This window comes from Cervus elaphus, chromosome 18 (assembly GCF_910594005.1).
Source record: "Cervus elaphus chromosome 18, mCerEla1.1, whole genome shotgun sequence".
NCBI lineage: Eukaryota > Metazoa > Chordata > Mammalia > Artiodactyla > Cervidae > Cervus > Cervus elaphus.
In genome coordinates, this window is record NC_057832.1 from 37616195 (window position 1) to 37630907 (window position 14713).

The 14713-nt window shown below is 37.3% G+C and overlaps 1 long non-coding RNA gene across 1 annotated transcript in view; it reads left to right on the plus strand.

The window, feature by feature from the left end:
• Positions 1-14713, plus strand: part of LOC122674265 — a 112585-nt gene that overhangs the window by 3176 nt on the left and 94696 nt on the right. The window contains exon 2 of the long non-coding RNA XR_006334939.1: positions 3550-3609. This is a non-coding gene — a long non-coding RNA (uncharacterized LOC122674265). The remainder of the gene's footprint in view (positions 1-3549; positions 3610-14713) is intronic.

Sequence of the window (14713 nt, forward strand, 5' to 3'; positions counted from 1 at the left end):
TTTCACTTTTCACTTTCATGCATTGGAGAAGGAAATGGCAACCCACTCCAGTGTTCTTGCCTGGAGAATCCCAGGGACGGGGGAGCCTGGTGGGCTGCCGTCTATGGGGTCGCGCAAAGTCGGACAGGACTGAAGCGACTTAGCAGCAGCAACAACAGAAGCCTACAGATTTAGGACACTGAATAAGTTCCAAAGAAATCAGTGACAAAACACATCAAAATTAAACTACTGAAAGTTAAAGACAGTGTTGAAAGCCATCATAGAGATACAATCTCTCATGTATGGGAGAAAAAAATAATTAGAATGACAGATTTTTTTTATCAGAATCTGTGTAGACATGCAAAAGGAAGCAGCATAGTATTTTTGGGGTGCTATAGGAAGAAGAGTTATCAGCTCAACACTACAGCTAAGTAAGTATGTCTTTCAGGAATGAAGGGGAAGTCAAGAGGAAGGAAAACTAGGAGAATTTGTCCAAGGAGACCTACTCTAAAAGAATGCCTAAAGGAATTCTGTAAACAGAAAGGAAACAAGAAAGAACCTTAGTATATCAGGAAGGAAGAACATAATAAGAAAAAATATGAGTAAATACAATAGCCTTTGAGTTTTCACAATTATATTTGATGATTAAAGCAAAAGTTTTAAAGTTATTCTAAATATATATAGAGAGAATATTTAAGAGAATTATGTTATAAGTGGATGAGGGTAATGGAAAGGAAGGGGAACTAATGTTTTTATACTTCATTTGAGCTGGTAAAATGAGGGAATCAATAAGCTATGTGATTTTACACACACATACACACAACCATCGGAAATGTGTATAAACAGGCCTACTAAAATACTATAGGTATATCAAAATTGAATTCTAAAATATATTTAAGTAACCCACAGGAGGACTTGGGAAGAAAACAGAGAAACAAACAAAAAAAAAATAGAAGAAGCAAATAAAAACAAAATGGCAAGCTAAAGCCAAGTCCTATCAGTAATAAACAAATTTAAATAGTCTAAATATACCAGTTAAACAATGGAGATTGACATATTGGATTAAAAAATATGACCCAACTGTATGCTGATAACAATAAAATCACTTCAAATATAATGAGATAAGCAGATAGAAAATAAAAAGATGAAAAAAGATATATCATGGAAACATTAATGAAAGAAAAGCAGGAGTGACTGTACTAGTATCAGTATACTTCAGAGCAGAAAATATTACCAGAAAGAGAGACATTAAATAATTATAAAAGGACCAATCCACAAAGACATAGCAATCTTAAATATGTATGCACTAGACAATAGAGTTGCAAAATATGGTAGGAAAAACAAGGCCAAAAGAAAAACAGAGACAAGCCCAAAGTTACAGAGTTTGACAATGAATTCTTAGACTTGACACAAAAAAGCACAGTTCATAAAAGGAAACACTGATAAATTGGACTTCATCAAAATTAAAAATATTTCTTCTGCAAAAGACCCTGTTGAAAGCATGAGAGGACAAACTTCGGGCCTGAAGTCCAAGATAAGGGTACCAGCATCGTCATTTTCTGGTGAAGAAGATCTTCATGGTTCTCGAACATCTGCCTTCTCACTGTCCTGACATCATGCACACCCTTGAGAGAGACAGAGTGGAAGAGAGAGCCGTCAGTATCTTCTTCTTCTTGTGAGGTCACTGATCCCCTCATTGGTTTCCACCCTCATGATCTCATCCAATCCCATTTACCTACAGAAGACTGGATCTCTAAATACCGTTACACTGGTGGTTAGGATTCTAATACGTGAACCTTGAAGGTGGACAAAACACTAAATTCATAACGAAGGGAGAATACTAACAATCCTAAAATTGGAAAATATGTAACTGAATACTTACTAGGTCATATAATTTCATATCAACCTCCAGGGTCTGTAAGGAGACCTGATTGTTTCAGAGTCAATTGGAATTGGAAAGTTTGAAAGAATCACAGTAAGCCCTCTGGTCTTTCCCATGAGGATAATCAACAGCATTGTTTGATTATGTTTATATGGATGAATTTGTCTGTTTATGGATAATGTTAGGTCTCCTCAAATAAATGCCTCCTATGTAAACAGACCTGAGATCCATACTGTTCAAAACTGTCTCTTGGTTTATATTCTATATTGCATTTTTGGTATGAGTGCGAAAAAAGCTGATCCCTTTGCAGCTCTTTCTAGCCACATAGTAGACGAGTTTCCAGTGAAGCTGTCTAGGGAGCTGGGCTCTAGATAAATAAATAGAAAGAAAAAATACTAGATAGGATATTGAGAAAGAATGCACTCACATTGATGTGTATGGAAATATGATTGCTATTCTTAGTGTTAATTCTCTTGTACCTTTTTTATTTTCTTATAAGAAAGCAACAAGAAAATAACTGTGGCATGGTGCCAGTCTCACACTGGGTACAGATGGGAATTCCCAAGTAGCATGTGCTGTAACTGCAAACACTGCTGATAATCTGTGTCTAAAAATTTAAAGGGAAACTTTAACCTATTTAAAGGATTTGGGTTTGAAATAATTCCATAGTGAACAAAGTTTACAATGAGCAGTCAGAAATAGTTCTGGTGAATAAAGCTGTAGGCATTTAGAGAGGGAGTAAGAGAAGAAAAAAGTAATGAGGAAATGAATTTTTTGCAAATGAACACAGAGGAGTTTTAGTAAACATTTCAGAATTATGGGAGAGGGGAGAATGCCTAGAGATCAACATCGATATTGAAAAAGTTTAAAATTGGTGAGGAATAGTTGATACATATGTTGTTAGCTTCACTATCTGCTATTTTATAGGTATGTATATATTCTATGTGACATGTCTAGCACCTAATATCATCACATAAGCGGTTAGGGTTTGATATGAATTTGGCAGGGACACATTTAGTCTATAGGATAGATAGATCAAAATAAAGAGATACACATATATGCAGATGGCCTTTTTTCCTTACACAAAAGGTAGAATGTAATAGAAAACTTTTGTCCCTTGCTCTTTTTCATCAAATGCATATATCATTGAAATCCCTCAAATCAGTTAATAGAGATATCCACTCTTTATTGTTCACTAGTCCTCCATTGTATGAAAGTACCCTAGTTTATTCAACTGCTGTCCTGTATGTGGGCATTTAAGTCATTTCCACTATTTTGATTTTACAAATAATGCAGCAGAGAATAACCTACAGCATATGTCTTCGCATTTTGAGAAATGTGTCTTTAGGTTAATCCCAGAAGTTGGAATTAGTAGACAAAATTTTAATATGAACATCTCTTTATAACTGTAAGGGTCATTTGCATATCCTACCTGTAAATTGTCCACTCATGTTCTCTGCACATTTTTCTAATGGAATTTTTGTCTTTGTATCTCTTGATTTTTTATGAGTTCTTTACCAGTGATAGTGTTTCTAAGAGTAAGTTTGCTACACACTGGTAAATTGTAAAAAATGCCCAAGCAGCATTATCTTGAAAATTAAGACTAAAATTTCCTTTAAAATAGAAAATATAAGGCCATCCTTATTATAGTAATAACAATACTCTCTATTAATTGCTCCCCAATTTAGCATATTGTGAAGAGGAGTAGAAACAAGAGCTTATCAGCCATCAGAGAATTACACCTAATCGTAAGTAAGCCTATTGGCTTTTTTTTTTTTTTCTTTTTGGCTTTGACTATCATCTTCCTCGTATGATGAGAAACAAACATACAGTTGAACAGTTAACTTCAAAGTAATTCATTTGGAATTTTTGATTTTTTAAATTAAAGTTTTCTTTTGTATTTTATTTATTTATTTTGCTGTGCTGGGTCTTAGTTACAGCATGCGGGATGTTTGATCTTTGCTGTGATATGTGAGGTCTTTAGTTGTGGCATGTGAACCTCCTAGTTGGGGCATGTGGGATTTAGTTCCCTGACCAGGGATCGGACCTTGGGTCCCCTGCAATGGGAGTACAGAGTGTTAGCCATTGGACCATCAGGTAAGTCCACGTATGAAATTTTAAAATATGTCTATCCCTTATTTGGCATGTATGCATATATATAAAATCATTGTCAAAGTGGTTTTATGTGTCCACAATGTGACGAGAACATTACCGCCATAGAAGCTTTCTGTAGTACCTCATTATGGAACAGATTGTCTTCCTTTACTTTCATATCATTTCTCAGAGTTCATCTTTCTCACTTTCCCACTTTATGAAGTAAATAAATATATGTATATGTATATATACACACACACACACACACCTTGGGAATCTTTATTACTATCAGCCTGTTATTCTAACTCATAATTATCTGAATCATAATATATTGGATTCTCTAAGTAATATATTTTACAATTATTAGTAGTAACATATTCCTCTTCCCCACCCTCTCTCCCTCTTTCATTCCGTTCTCCCCCTTCTTTCTTTCCCCTTTTTTCTTTCTTTCCCTCCCTTCCTCTTTCACTCCTTCCCTCACTCTCTCCCTTCCTTTCTCTCTTTTTTTCCTCCCTTTGTGCATTATATGTCATGGACTCATGTTCTAGACCCAAGTTTGTTCCATGTAAAGCTTTACTTCATCATAGCTTCCTCATTTCCAAGCTGTTTCAGTGTAGGTATGTAGACCACAAGTTTCAGTTTGCAGAGTAAACAGAGGTGTCTAGAAGGTGATAATCAGGTGCTGCTGGTTCCACTGGACTCTCCTAGGTATTTATATTCTTTGTCATCACATGTCAAAGGTTCAAGGTTAAAATCTGAACTTTTATGGGAATGAGGATGTATGTTTGTGTGTGTTTCTCCCTTCCTTTTGGAATTGACGATGCATGATTTACTGGTGAGAACTTTTCCCCCACTTTGAAAATGCTTTAATGGTGATGCCTATACAGCAGGTGGTGTCAAGACAGGAAGAAGAACAAAAGCACACGCAATGAGACATAGCTATCAGAAAACAGGTTGAAAACACCACCTTAGATAAAATATGGATCAACCCTGGAGGGCCATATATCACAAGTTTAAAAATAATCCATGGCTGATTCATGTCAATGTATGACAAAAACCACTACAATATTGTAAAGTAATTAGCCTCCAACTAATAAAAATAAATGAAAAAAAAATATGTTCACATTTTAGCAATTTATGACCCTTGCCTGAGTACTATTTCAATAACTATTCTGAAGCCATTTAATCATTGTGCCTGTTTACCCTTTTGCTGCTATTCAGGTTCATCCCCATTCTGATTTATAATTAAATAAGTTTCTTCCTGACATGCACAACTACTCAACTCTGCAACCTGAGATGGAATATCTCTCAGAGGAATCAGATTTCTCTCACCTAATGAATCATTAAGTTTTATTTCTATTGCCAAGTGCACATTATCTTTTATTCTATTTGATATGCTAAACCCAGAAACTTCCTTGAATGCCAAAATATCATTTCCCTCTCTCCACACTCTTTCTCCAGGGATTTACACATTTCTGTTCTACTCACCTCATGCCTGTTCTGCTACTTCTGATCCACATGCCACTGTTTCCATCCCAGACAGCTCTGTGTGCTGCCAATCACACCGCACTTGGCTGTAAGGCTTGGGGCTTTTGAGTTTGTACAGCCAAATATCCAGAGACTGGGTTCACTCCACCCAACATTATTGGATTTTGATTTGGCTTGATTGTTCATACAGGCTTCCAGAAATTAAGAGTGGCTTTACCAAATCTCCACACCACCGGATTCCTTCCACTTACGTATATTTTGTGTTTTCCCAGCTACAATGCAGCAGCCACCCTAAAAGGAGATAGCAGAGACCCTTGAGTTTCCCAGTGAATCCAAGCTGCGTGCCTACTGGTCAGGGACCTTATTTACTCATAATCTTACAATTTTGTGTTTCCTTCCAGGTCACTTAACTTAGCAAGAGCTTTTCTTTCTTTTTTTTCATTTTTTTTTTCATTTCTTTTTAGTAGTTGGAGGCTAACTACTTCACAATTTTGTAGTGGTGTTTGTCACACATTGACATGAATCAGCCATGGATTTACATGTATTCCCCATCCCGATTCCCCCTCTCACCTCCCTCTCCACCCGATTCCTCTGGGTCTTCCCAGTGCACCAGGCCAGAGCACTTGTCTCATGCATCCATCCTGGGCTGGTGATCTGTTTCATCCTAGATAATATACATGTTTCGATGCTGTTCTCTCGAAACATCCCACCCTTGCCTTCCACAGAGTGCAAAATTCTGTTCTGTACATCTGTGTCTCTTTTTCTGTTTTGCATATAGGGTTATCGTTACCATCTTTTTAAATTCCACATATATGCATTAGTATACTGTATTGGTCTTTATCTTTCTGGCTTACTTCACTCTGTATAATGGGCTCCAGTTTCATCCATCTCATTAGAACTGATTCAAATGAATTCTTTTTAATGGCTGAGTAATATTCCATTGTGTATATGTACCACAGCTTCCTTATCCATTCATCTGCTGATGGGCATCTAGGTTGCTTCCATGTCCTGGCTATTATAAACAGTGCTGCAATGAACATTGGGGTGCATGTGTCTCTTTCAATTCTGGTTTCCTTGGTGTGTATGCCCAGGGGATTGCTGGGTCATATGGCAGTTCTATTTCCAGTTTTTTAAGAAATCTCCACACTGTTTTCCATAGTGGCTGTACTAGTTTGCATTCCCACCAACAGTGTAAGAGGGTTCCCTTTTCTCCACACCCTCTCCAGCATTTATTGCTTGTAGACTTTTGGATAGCAGCCATCCTGACTGGCATGTAATGATACCTCATTGTGGTTTTGATTTGCATTTCTCTGATAATGAGTGATGTTGAGCATCTTTTCATGTGTTTGTTAGCCATCTGTATGTCTTCTTTGGAGAAATGTCTGTTTAGTTCTTTGGCCCATTTTTTGATTGGGTCATTTATTTTTCTGGAATTGAGCTGCAGGAGTTGCTTGTATATTTTTGAGATTAATCCTTTGTCTGTTTCTTCATTTGCTATTATTTTCTCCCAATCTGAGGGCTGTCTTTTCACCTTACTTATAGTTTCCTTTGTAGTGCAAAAACTTTTAAGTTTGATTAGGTCCCATTTGTTTAGTTTTGCTTTTATTTCCAATATTCTGGGAGGTGAGTCATAGAGGATCCTGCTGTGATCTGTGTCAGAGAGTGTTTTGCCTATGTTCTCCTCTAGGAGTTTTATAGTTTCTGGTCTTACATTTAGATCTTTAATCCATTTTGAGTTTATTTTTGTGTATGGTGTTAGAGAGTGTTCTAGTTTCATTCTTTTACAAGTGGTTGACCAGTTATCCCAGCGCCACTTGTTAAAGAGGTTGTCTTTTCTCCATTGTATATCCTTGCCTCCTTTGTCAAAGATAAGGTGTCCATAGGTTCGTGGATTTATCTCTGGGCTTTCTATTCTGTTCCATTGATCTATATTTCTGTCTTTGTGCCAGTACCGTAATGTCTTGATGACTGTTGCTTTGTAGTATAGTCTGAAGTCAGGCAGGTTGATTCCTCCAGTTCCATTCTTCTTTCTCAAGATTACTTTGGCTATTTGAGGTTTTTTGTATTTCCATACAAATTGTGAAATTATTTGTTCTAGTTCTGTGAAAAATACCATTGGTAGCTTGATAGGGATTGCATTGAATCTATAGATTGCTTTGGGTAGTATAGCCATTTTGACAATATTGATTCTTCCAATCCATGAACACGGTATGTTTCTCCATCTGTTTGTGTCCTCTTTGATTTCTTTCATCAGTGTTTTATAGTTTTCTATGTATAGGTCTTTTGTTTCTTTTGGTAGATATACTCCTAAGTATTTTATTCTTTTTGTTGCAATGGTGAATGGTATTGTTTCCTTAATTTCTCTTTCTGTTTTCTCATTGTTAGTGTATAGGAATGCAAGGGATTTCTGTGTGTTAATTTTATATCTTGCAACTTTACTATATTTGTTGATTAGCTCTATCAATTTTCTGGTAGAGTCTTTAGGGTTTTCTATGTAGAGGATCATGTCATCTGCAAGCAGCGAGAGTTTCACTTCTTTTCCTATCTGTATTCCTTTTACTTCTTTTTCTGCTCTGATTGCTGTGGCCAAAACTTCCAAAACTATGTTGAATAGTAGTGGTGAGAGTGGGCACCCTTGTCTTGTTCCTGATTTCAGGGGAAATGCTTTCAATTTTTCACCATTGAGGTTAATGCTTACTGTGGGTTTGTCATATGTAGCTTTTATTATGTTGAGAGCTTTTCTTTTGAATTTCAGTGGCCAGGGATGATAGAATGATGACAGGTTGGCATGGTGAAGCTTTTTTTTTTTTTTTAACCAGCTGAGAAGGAAGAAGCTTAACGACTCTGGAGAGATCTAGGAATAGCTGGAGATCATATGCATTGCAAACTCAGAGTAGATTCAACTTAGTGACTGTAAACCACTACAGGTAGCCTATTTGCTTTTCACAAGTGATGTCCTTCTTACTTCCTCTCAAAATTTGACATGAAACATCTTTGGAATTAGTAAATTACTGTGATTAATTACCTCACATTTAATGGTGTTTACGTTAGTATATACAAGTACCAGTCAAAAGGGTTAAAAATATAATTTCTTCCTAGACAATTTGTGGCTTGTGCCTCATGGATTTTTTTTAAAAAACTCCCTTCATTTCTTGAATCCATCCCCCTAATATGGAAGATTTATTATTAATTAAAACCACGTTTCTCACACCTAGAGGGTAGTTTTACTGCAATTTTAAAAATCGGGTGTTTAAATCATCACAGATACCAAATGGGGACAGCCTTGTATTGTCCTCCTCATGTAAGTTGGGAAATCAGGATTATAGCACATTAACTCCCAATGGCACAATTTGGACAGTTTTTCTTATCTTCACATGGGCTGAAATAATGTCTACGTTTTTCTCTGTGGACAAAGGAAGGGAAGGCTGCTGACCATATCATGATGACACCTATGGGATTTCTGAGTCTTGATGGAGTGGCTGATGTTTGTGTTAGTCTCTCAGTCATATTCGATTCTTTGGGACCCCATGGACTGTTGCCCTCCAGGCTCCTCTGTCCATGGGATTCTCCAGGCAAGAATACTGGAGTGGGTAGCCATTCCCATCTCCAGGGGATCTTCCCAACCCAGGGATTGAACCTGGGTCTTCTGCATTGCAGGTGGATTCTTTACCATCTGAACCACCAGGGAAGCTGTCATAGTGACCTAGTATTTGGTTCTCAGCTTTCTGTGTCAAAGATTTCAATGTAGCACTGCTATAGTGTGGTTTGGGAAATTTGTGAATTTTATTGTGTGTGTCAGAAGTACATTTACAGAGAAAATTTTAGATATATGTATTTATTTTAGAACACGTATTTCCAGTAATCAAAAAGGTTGTTTCTACTATACAAGAGACCCCACTCCCAATATCAAAGTTCTCAGAATGAGATTAGCCAAGAGATTGTGTGTAGGGGGTGTGTAGTCTTACAGAAGGACTGGAGTGGGAACGAAGGTTTCTTTGAACACTGTTGCTCTACAGATTGTTTCTTTCTGAGGACCATAATATTTTATTTAAATCTTTTCTACACAGTCAACCTCTCTTACATGCTCTCTTGTTCTCTATTTTTTTTTCTCTCTACTTTTCAAAAGTTGTTCTGATTAACCACTAGTAACTTTTTTCTCACAAGGTCTCTTTGTCTCACATTCCATTATAACTGCCTTTATTTCCATTGCAACAGCACCTTTCTTCATGTCAACATACTTTCATACTATGTTATAATCCCAAGGGCATAAATTTTTCTTAAAATTTCCCAGCAGGATTACTATTCCCCATTTTAAAAAGGATTAGTCTGATCAATAAGCCATTTTAAACTACTTCTTTTTGTCTTGAATAATTTTGAGGACATATTCCCATCCATGCATGGTGTACATGGTCTATTTAGCTTCTCTCACAGTTACTGAAATTTGATGGGGGAATCCATCTATCTTTTAGACTTTGGGCCTTAGGCATCTCCTAAACGTATTTCCCCATATGGCCCTTTTGCAAGAGTCATTTAGATTAGAAGTGCCATCTGCAGTGAAACTACATGAGAAAATAAACTAGCTTTGGCTCCCTTAGCCATAACCAGCAATTATATCGAAGAAGGAATAGATTAGAGGGGCAGTATTGTGTCCACTTCAGAAATTGGATTTTCTTGTCAGAGATTAGGATTACTTCACTGTTACTTCAGCTGTAGAACCATTGGTCAGTTCCTTCTCTTGGCTTTAGTTTTCTTATAAAATATAGAAATAAAACTCTCCCTCCCTCCTACTGCCTCCATCTCACACTGCCACTGGGATTGTTTAAGGGGTTCAGTGAGAAAACACATGTGAAATGTGGAGCACATTGCCTGGTGCAGTGGGTCAGCAAGAAATGTTGGCCAACATGCCTGCATGTGAAACAGGGTAAGGATGCTGAAGTGGATTGTCTGCTATTAACTCAGCGTTATACCCACACCCTCCTAAGGTCTGGGAAATTGCATCCCCCAAACCCCCCTTCCCTGTTTCATCCTGGATAGAATTTCCCTTTGAGAGGAAGTTACATGAGTTTTAGACAGCAGAAGAGAAGTTAAGGTCATTATTTTCTGATGTGGTGGCAACCAGACCCATAGGCAGGCATGAGAATCACAGCAGCATCTCAAGCGAGCATGTGAGAGCCACCACATCATTGCTGCAGGTGGCAGACGTCTTCACAAACTTCCCTGGCTTAGCTTCAGTGCCCTTGATTTTCCATGGCAATTCTCTGACCTTCCCTCCCCAATTTCTAAGTGAAATTTAGAGACTATTTGTGGGATAGATATAGTAGGCTTAATTTCCCCAAGTCATCCCAGGCTGACAAGGCTAGTTGTGGTCAAGTTCAGAGAGCTGCTTGAGAGTGGAACTCACCTGAAATAGGGCTACTGCTCCTGTCCTCCTTTGAGAGGACTTATGTGTAGGTTATTTGAATAATTTTCCTAGACTGTGGTACCAGTGCAGTGCTGGGCACATTGCAGGGAACTCCATAGACATAGAAAGCAGCATACTTCTATGACTACTTCTGTTTGCCCCCACCACTCATTCCCCTTCATCTCAGATATGTTCTTTCTTCCTCTCCCACCACTGTATGTTTAAACAAGAGCCACAATCATCTTGGACCCTACTCTTCTGATCCTGTCTCATGGTTCCTAGGTTCACCCGGCTAACCAAAGTCTTTCTGAAGAGATTATCAAGTGAAACAAATAGAAGAGTCTCATACTCTATCATAATGGCCTGGAAGCTAGCTGTAGCCATTGTTTCAACACGGTGGAGGAAATCTGTCTGAAAGAATGAGATGAACATGGAAATAGCAGACCTGAGAGATGGTGACAGAATCCTCCCGCAGTAGTCTCCAATGAGTGGCACAATCCTTACCACTACAGTTTGGCCGTGACGGATAGTCCATCACCTTTCTTGCCTAATCAAGTTTGAGTTGAGTTTCTGCCATTACACTGAAAGAGTAATGTCTGATAACTTTGCCTGTGCCCCAGTAGTTTATGATGCCTCCACTCCTGCCTTCACTGCTGATTATGTCCTTAACCATCTGCTTTTGGGAGGAGAAAAATCATAGAGGCAAAAGTTAAAGAACTGAGTTATAAAAGAAAATATGAACACCTATACAGGGAAGGCAGGAAGAGTGCTCCTGAGTGGTCTTCAAAGGCTTAGATGTGAGGCATCAAAATTACTATTAAGTTTTACAAAGTTTTTAAATAAAAACATCCTATTCTGGGTAAAAGAGCCAAGGGCTAATGTTAGAACAACCGTTTAATTTCATATAGTGATTAGTCACCTCATCCTCTGCGTTCATGCTAACTTATAATCCTATTGAGTCACATGCTTACCTTGTTATATCACAATTTATCTACCTAGTAATCATTGTGCTTCATTAACCTGTAATCTTTAGGAAAGCAGAGGTCTTATTTTATCTATATTCACATGTGCAGGATCTAGCATGTAGCTTACCCCACAGTTGGTGGTCAATAATTTTATGTTGAATGAATAAAATGTGTTCACACAAAGTATATAACCAAGCAATATCTCTGTTTCGACACAATTTTTAAAAAGCCACCAAATGGAACATTCATTAAAGAAGTATTGGACACATTATAGTTTAATGAAATAAGGAATTTGGACACTTTATGGACATTTTGATTATATGAGGAAAAATACATATGCATATACATATGTGTATGTATCAGGTGATTCCTTGGTGTCTCTTCCATATCTCCTTCTCTTTCTCCTTTCTGAGTCCCAGGTCATAAGCTATCAGAGCTGGAGATAATGAGATGTAGAAGCTCTCAGTTCTTAAGCCTGATGATAAAATCTAGTGGTAGAAATAGACACACTGACATCAATCTATCTAGCTGTCTATCTAACATGCTTAAGAATTATGTTAAATTGTTAAATTTAACGACTTAAAAGTGGAACAAATATATTGAAAAGAGTACTCAGAGTGACTACTTTGGAATAAGAATAATAGTGATAACAATAATGTCTAATATTTGTAGTGCTTACCAAGTGCCACGAACTCTGCTAATTACATAAGATGGCTATACTAGTCTTTACCGACAATAGTCATATGAGGTAGATATAAATTATCATATATTTTGAAGATGAAGACAATTATGCTTAAAGGTGTTCAGTAGTTTCCCAGGCCATGTAGCTAACATGTAGTGCACCCAACAGTCAAATTCAGGTGTCTGTCTGCAGAGCCAGGATTCTTCCCTAAAATAGAGAATTGGTGTTCAGGAACCACACTTGACAATGAGGAAGACCATACAGTTATGGAAACATTGATGGAAAAATCATACTGTTACCATGGAGTGTGGGCTGTAAGGATGTAGCAGAAGCCTGGGATGGAAACTATGCATTCAAGAGAGTCGCAAATGAGATTTAAACACAGTAAAGATGATCTTAGCAGGTAAGGCAAAGATTCACAAGGTCAGAGGTGGGAAAAAGGCTTCAATAAATATTTAGCTGAAAAGCAGCATAAATATGCAACTATAAAATGAATGATAATTTTCAATAGGTCAGATCTGAGAGCTTCCAACGTTAAAATAGGAAAATATCCTTTTATCCACTTTGAAATTTGTAAAACTCTAGGGCAATAAACTTAGAACTATACATACTAGTAACAAGGTTACTCCATTTAAGCTATAATGACTAAGAGTCAGGAAGATAGAATTCATTGAGGAAAATTGGAGTTTTGTTGTCAAAGAAAGTGATGCCAGAAAGGACACAATAAAAGCAGGTGTTTACTTCATGTAGCATTTGAAATATATGTCTGAATTTTGTCCTGAATATTTAGCTAGAGCTTTGTATCTACATCTGCTCCTCAGAAAGTTGCCTTCACTACCCTTTTCTTTCTACATTGGGTTTTGTGTGTGCTTTGTCACTACTGGCTTTAATATAGGAGATCAGCCTTTTATATAGGAGATCAGATGTTGTGGTCCACAGAATTCCAGATTAAGAGTCCTGAATTCCAAGCAAGACTCTACAGATGCTTTGATGTGGCTACAGTTTGTGAAACATCAATTGAATTTGTTCTAAATCAAAAGAGATAGGTGACTCCAAGGACCCCTTCAGTTCTAAAATTCGATTACCCTTTGCTGGTCCTCATCCCTTAAATTGTAAAATCCCTTTCTTAAGGCACTAGTCCTCCAAAACCTGGTGCTTCTTTTTCCCATACACATTGACATATAAACCTGTGGTCTCTGCCAATAGGTTTTGTCATGGTTGCAGCATTTTTAAAATTTTAACGTTAATGTGTCAAGTTGGCTCTGAATTATTTTTAAGTGCTTTGAACTTTGTCAGTTCAGTTCAGGCACTCAGTCGTGTCCGACTCTTTGTGACCCCATGAACCACAGCACGCCAGGCCTCCCTGTATACTGTGACAAATATGTATTAAAGACTCAATACATAATAGTTTAACTGATTAGAAACTGCTACACCACTTCATTGTCTCTTATGATGACAAATGAAAGTAATCCACCTCTAAGAATTCTTTTGACTTTAGAAATTAGTACACTTTTATTTTACAGAGGAGTAAATTGAAATAAGGGGAAGTTAAGATTCTTGCCTGGGCCACAACTCATTTTTTTTTCTGATTTTAAACCTGTGTTTCTTTGATATATGCCACATTACTGTTTTCTTTTAAAAATGTGTTTGAAATTAATGGTTGAGCAAGCTGATTTTTCTTCTAAGAGCCCATCCAGTTTATTCATCTGTTATGTGTTTTGTACTTACTATGTATTAGGCTCTGTGCTTGACAAAGGCAATAGGAAAGTAGAATCCGGTGATTGCTATAAACTGGCTTATGAAGTGGTGGTGGAATGCATGAAACAGCAAAATGGCAGTAACGATGTAGTGTGAGAAGTAGAAGATGCCTCATACTTTTGGACAAAAGCAGGTGGTCAGCTTGACCAGGACCAGGAGCATCAAGAAGAATCTACATAAGTTATTCTTTTATAAAATAATTAAATAGACATACTTAAAAGAAACTTACAGTTAATCACAAAGTAAAGATGGATTAAAAAGAAAATAAGTGACAAAAATAAAAAGCCTGAAAGAACAGGATCAATCCCAGAAGGAAGGAAAACGAGGAAGAGAACATGAAAATAGCTTGACCTCTGCTTGCTGGGAAGCAGAAGAAAGTCTCTCTGTGGTCCCCTCCGCACAAATCAAGTCAGCCGAGGTGAAAGTCACCTGAAGAAACAGATATAAGTCACTGAGTACGTTTA